At 34.1% G+C, this 6,000-nt stretch overlaps 1 long non-coding RNA gene across 1 annotated transcript in view; it reads right to left on the reverse strand.

Annotated features, from left to right (window-relative positions):
• The window catches only part of LOC128214461 (uncharacterized), a 50,415-nt gene extending 45,360 nt beyond the window's left edge, over positions 1–5,055 (reverse strand). Inside the window, exons 1-3 of the long non-coding RNA XR_008257925.1 lie at positions 5,017–5,055; positions 1,724–2,099; positions 1,279–1,439 (exon numbers count right to left, since the gene is read on the reverse strand). This is a non-coding gene — a long non-coding RNA (uncharacterized LOC128214461). The remainder of the gene's footprint in view (positions 1–1,278; positions 1,440–1,723; positions 2,100–5,016) is intronic.
• Between the last annotated feature and the right edge of the window lie 945 nt (positions 5,056–6,000).

Genomic DNA, 6,000 nt, shown 5'->3' on the forward strand with positions numbered 1-6,000 from the left:
GTCATAAATCTGACCTCTAGAGTAACAAGCTTTTCCTATGATTTGACCTGGTAACCTAGTTTTTGACTGCACACGACCCAGATTTAAACTTGACTTGAATATTATTAATATAAACATTCTGACCAACGTTCACGAAGAAACATTTATAAATATGACCTCTAGATTGTTAACAAGCTTTTCCTTAAATTTGACCTGGTGACCTAGTTTTTGACCGCACATGACCAAGATTCCAACTTGGCATAAAGCTAATCAATATAAGCATTCTGACTAAGTTTCATGAACATAGAGTCATAAATGTGACCTCTAGAGTGCTAACAAGCTTTTCCTATGATTAGACCTGGTAACCTAGTTTTTGACTGCACACGACCCAGATTTAAACTTGACTTTAAGATTATTGATTAAGAGGTTCTCTTTGTTGGCGAAAATCCTATTTATTTCCTACTGTAAACTAATGAAATGTTTTTCGAAAGCAATTTCATTACTGAAGTGTCTTAATTTATAGTACAAGCTGTATGTTGTGAGAAGCTGTTATTTAAATTGATTGTAATTTGTTCATTTAAAGATATTTCTATGATTGTTCATTTAAAGATATTTCTAGGCATAAAAAATATTCATGAAGGATATGCAGAGAATTGAAAGTTCAAAATGTCAACAGGCTTTTTTTGATAATGTTAAGAACTAAACTGTGCACTACTTAATGTCCAAGCACACATTAAATATGTGTTTATGACTAAAGTTGGTCTCATTCCAAGCGGTTCAGTTCTATTTTGACGAAGCTGCTGTCAGATGTCAGAACAGTTTTATTTAAGATGCAATTGAACACTTCCATCTGCTGTCAGTTGATCAAAATGTAGGTAGGGTAAGGAAGCAAAATCAGGAAGCAAAATCAGTTCCATGGAAACAGTCAGTCTTGTGACATGAGCCAAATGTAACTCCAGTCTGCAGTAGGTTGACGACCTTGATGCTCTGTTAGGTCTCTTTTGCTAGGGGAGCTCAGATTTTTTTGCAAATGTTCACACATACTATTATTAAATTTTAACCTTGAACATTCTGTGTACATAGTAGTTAGTTAAAATGTATTTTGATTTGTTAATTTAATACTGCGCCATTTTAATGATATTTCATGCAAACAAATAATATTAGTTAAATGGAAATTAAAGATATGACTTGGCAGGGGTGAACTGATGGCTATAGCAGATACAATATAGTAGCTCCATCAATGCAGAAATTGTGTTTAGAATGATTTTGAGCTGGCTTAGAAACAAAAAAATTAATTACCTGTATATTGGTTGTTGGTGTTAAAAGGTGATGTGAATGAGTTGTGGGTGTTGGCAACGACATCATTTATGCCTCCTGCCCTCCCATTTCTCTGTCTACAGCATGAAGCATAATGGACACATCCACATTGAATACCTTGACATTATGTGCTGAGCTTCAACCTGCATAGATAAAACGAAATAAAAAAAACCCTGCGTAATTTACATTTACTGTTCAGAAACGCAGTATATGCAAAACTAAAAAAAGTTATGGTCATATGTACTTTATGGTGTTTGAAATGGATGAAGGTACATATTTCCTTGGAACATTTTAAGCTTCAAAACAAGGCGACATGGGTTCGTTTCTAAGCCTGTGAGTGTTGTTGGTGGTCACATATCCAGACAAGAGTGCTACATGTATATTGAAGGTAAAATGCCTTTTAAGAAATGTATGAAAGATTCCATACCTGGATGATTATGTCGGAGACGCACACACTTGTTTTCTGTGGTGACTGGCGAGCCACCTGGAGGAGACAATGGCAGCCCCTGAACAAGTGCTTGCCCGATGAGCCTTTGCATTTCACGCACACTCAAACAACTGTTACCAGGAGTGTTTTGAAAATGTGGACTGTCTTGTCCTCAGTCTTCCAAATAATGTCTCTTGATGGTAGAGAGCATCCAACTTTTGATTTGCTGAAATTGGTGTCACAATAAACCAAGATGAAATCATTGCTATCACTAAATGCCATCTGGGCTGCTGCAGTATACAGCAATATTTTAACTTTCAAATAACTGAGGTATGGCCCACTTGATTTTTTCAAAGGCTTCTTTGATGGAGGTCATCTGCAAATAAGTATTTTACATTTTAATGATATGGTTTATTAATGAATTTATTACAATTTATAAGCACAATATTTTTTTATTAAAAATGAAGGAACTAAGGTTCATTTGCAGTACAACAACACTGAGCTACAGAAGCATTTACAGCCTCAACCAGTTCTTAAACAAGTAATAAGGTTTCAAGGTAAATTTAAAAGAAGTTTATTAAAAATGATAGTGAAATGGTTAAATTAAAAACCTTACTTTACATTTATTTATGTTGAGACGAGCATTTTATCTAATCACTGATACAAAATGATATAAAACTATTTGCACACAATCCATTTTGGTCTGGTGATTATAACATTTGGATGTTCACCAGCGCGAGAGAAAATCTTTTAGGTTTTTGCTTTCAGGGTAGTGCTAGTTTCGACCACTGTGTATCTTAATTTGTTCTTAAAGTTCAGGCAAGCTTGTCTCCAAAATGTTTATCAAAGAAGTTGCCAAAGGGATAGTTCATACAGTTACGGTCTAACAGCTGCTTTCAAAATTTGTGTTTAATGGTTGGATCAGGCTTAATAACTATTAAGAAAAGAAAATTTCCATGCCTACAGCCTACTCAAGGCTTCCACATGTAATAAGTCAAATTTATGCAAATAAGACGATGTGTTTTATTTTAGTATATGTACAAGTTAGTCCAAATAAAAGTACGTTGACAGATTTTTTTACGATTTTTGATATGGCAAATCCTTCACATACAAATTGTTTTGTACGAAAAGTGGGTAGTTATTAAGATTGGGATTCCGGGTTAAAGCATTATGTATCACAAAATATCATAAAAACAAAATATATTACCAGATAACGTTATTATACCCCCACCAAACGAAGTTTGAAGGGGGTATATTGGAGTCACCCTGTGGTCGATCGGTTTGTCGGTCGGTCCGTTGCAAATTTACCTTGTCCGGAGCATAACTTAAAAACTACTGGATGGAATTGGATTAAACTTCATACAATGGTAGAGCATAATGAGAGAAAGTGCAGTGCACAATAACCATAACTCTATTCTTGCCTATTACTGAGTTATTGTTCTTTGTTACTTTTTTGTCCGGAGTATAACTTGAAAAGTACTGGATGGAATTGATACAATGGTAAAGCACAACGAGAGGAAGTGCAGTGTTCAAGAACCATAACTCTACTTTAGCTAATTACTGAGTTATTGCCATTTATTTGTTGTTTTTTTGCTGTCATTTTTTTCCAGACATTAACTTGCAAACTACTAGATGGAATTTATTAAAACTTAATACAATGGTAAAGTACAATGAGAGGAAGTACAGTGCACAAGAACCATAACTCTATTTCAGCTAATTACAGAGTTACTGCCCTTTGTTACTTTTTTCTTGTCCGAAGCATAACTTGAAAACTATTGGATGGAATTTAATAAAACTTCATACAGTGATAGATCATAATGAGAGGGAGTGCAGTGTACAGGAACCGCAATTCTATTTCAGCTCATCACAGAGTTACTGCCCTTTGTTACTTTTTCTTGTCCGGAGCATAACTTGAAAACTATTGTATGGATTTGAATAAAACTTCATACAGTGATAGATCATAATGAGAGGGAGTGCAGTGTACAGGAACCGCAATTCTATTTCAGCTAATTACAGAGTTATTGCCCTTTGTTACTTTTTCTTGTCCGGAGCATAACTTGAAAACTATTGGATGGAATTTAATAAAACTTTATACAGTGATAGATCATAATGAGAGGAAGTGCAGTGTACATGAACTGCAATTCTTTTCCAGCCAAATTACAGAATTACTGCCCTTTGTTACTTTTTCTTGTCCGGAGCATAACTTGAAAACTACCGGATGGAATGTAATAAAACTTTATACAGTGTACATGAATCATTACACTATTTTAGCAAATTACAGAGTTATTGCCTTTTTCTGTGTTTTTTGTCAAACTTTTGTCCGCACAGTAACCTGAAAACTACTAGATGGAATTTCATAAAACTTCATACAATGATAAATCATAATGAGAGGCGGCGTTCGGGGGTATTAATCACCTTAAGTGATAGCTCTAGTTTTATATTAGTTCTGTACACAAAAAATAAATATCCAACAAATAGTTATGAGTTTGACGGGTTTTCTTCATTTCATTCTGTCAAAACATAACGATATATACATGAAGGGCACCTGCAAGGCTTAAGGGCACAATTTTAAAACAATCAGAACATTTTGGCCATGGCCGAGTTGTGACAATTGTATTTACGAGGTCTGTCTCGAAGCTTGTCGGAGGTGGCCGAGTTATTACGATTGGATCGAGTTGTTCCGCTTGGCATAATTGTTGTCTGTGTCAGTCAACTTTCGGTTTGTTGGAAAGGTCAACAATGTGTTCAAATGCATTAAATGCTGGTTTTGTGCAAAATAACTTTTCACTTACATGGTAAAATATGAATATAAACCTTTATGATCAATTTCAACCATAAAATACTTAACCTAGTACAATTTTAATATCTTTCAAACACACCCGGTTTTTGCACAAATCCGTTTAGACGTTAGGGATTCGTTAGGGATTGGAAGAATCGCGTATAACACGTCTATTATTTTAGACTAATGTACAAGTTAGCATATCTTACAAAGAAACCTGCATATTAGAAATATCACAAACAGGATGTAAACAATTGTTAAAGACAGCTTAAACACAATTTCAATCAAGATCTACGCCAGACTGTAAACAAAATAGCATTTACTCAATAGTACGTAGCACATTCTTGACCTGCTTTCTTCACACAGCAACTTGCCTACTTCCTTTGTTATTGCAGTTAACGTATCTAAATCATGTTAATATACCGTCTTTAATGGTAATATAAACCGGTCGGCTACATAATGTTTTACCAAACTAATGGGTTTATAATAAGCCACCTCATATAATGATACTTACTTTAGACTAGAATACGATATCATCAGTCTGCTTTCTCAAACCATTCACAAACATCATAACAACATGGCGGTACGAATTCGATTATTACTGAACAAAAACCAAACGGCGAACTTAAATTAATTTTGTACAAAAGTAACTCTCCATAAACTAAAACTGAAGTATAGATTGAAGAATTATAATCAATTTATCAATTTTATACAATATGTATTCTTAATGAAAGTGATAAAATAATAAATAACAAACCTTTTTCGTTCTGAAATTTCGGGGTTAATTATTAAAGGTCATAAATGATCATGATCGAGGTGAGAAAAGAAGTACCATGTGCGTATTCATTCATCTTTTTGGCGCCGCACTGAAGTGCGCGCCTATTATGGAATGGCAATTTATTTTTGTTAGCGGTAGGAGCGGTTTTTAAGTTGATTGACAGTTGGGTCTTACTGTTATTTTATTATGATTAAAAAATTCAAATGGATGGCGATTGCATGGGTGTTAAAAAAATGCTATTTATGGTTGAATAGATTGTCTTTAATTTATCTTCAAACATTATATCGGAAGAACGACAAATAAGTTTAATAACTGTTCCCGATTCGTTTACGTTTTCCGATTGGTTACCTGTAATATTATGTGCCGGAAATGTAGACATTCGGAGGAGTTCCGAATGAAATGTAAAATGTGTGGACCGGTAATTATGTGAATGGGAATAATTATGTTTTATGTTGTTTTGTTATGTTTAGCGCATTAATAAACCATATGTAAATCTGTTTTCTTTAATTTAATCGATATTGGAATTAAATGTTCACCTAACTTTATTTGTTAATGTGTTGAAGGTGACATTAGTAAAATTTTATTACGATTGCCCCCGAGTTGTTTTATTTTTAGAACACTACACATATCCGGATGTTGCTATTTTTAGAACCAGAAGGTATTTCCCCGCTATTCATAGGTCAGTAATGGAATTTCTACATCGTCGATTAATAGTTGGAA

The sequence above is a fragment of the Mya arenaria genome, chromosome 13 (assembly GCF_026914265.1).
Source record: "Mya arenaria isolate MELC-2E11 chromosome 13, ASM2691426v1".
Taxonomy (NCBI): Eukaryota; Metazoa; Mollusca; class Bivalvia; order Myida; family Myidae; genus Mya; species Mya arenaria.